The following is a 203-nucleotide window of genomic DNA, read 5'->3' as shown; positions in this document are numbered from 1 at the left end:
AAGGGGGGGAGGGGGGAGACGACTCTTACTGTTGTCAGTCTAAACCCTGACGGCTTGTAAATATTGATCCCGGTAGGTATCGCTGAGCCTTGGAGTGTTGTCAGTGACGGACGTGGATGACGTGTCGTTTTTTAATGGAGGTGTGACAGACGTGGAGATGTTGAGGTTAAAAATACAATTGGCATTTATTTCTTGCTTTCAGG

Source organism: Penaeus monodon, chromosome 32 (assembly GCF_015228065.2).
Source record: "Penaeus monodon isolate SGIC_2016 chromosome 32, NSTDA_Pmon_1, whole genome shotgun sequence".
NCBI lineage: Eukaryota > Metazoa > Arthropoda > Malacostraca > Decapoda > Penaeidae > Penaeus > Penaeus monodon.
This window is presented reverse-complemented; position numbering follows the sequence as displayed.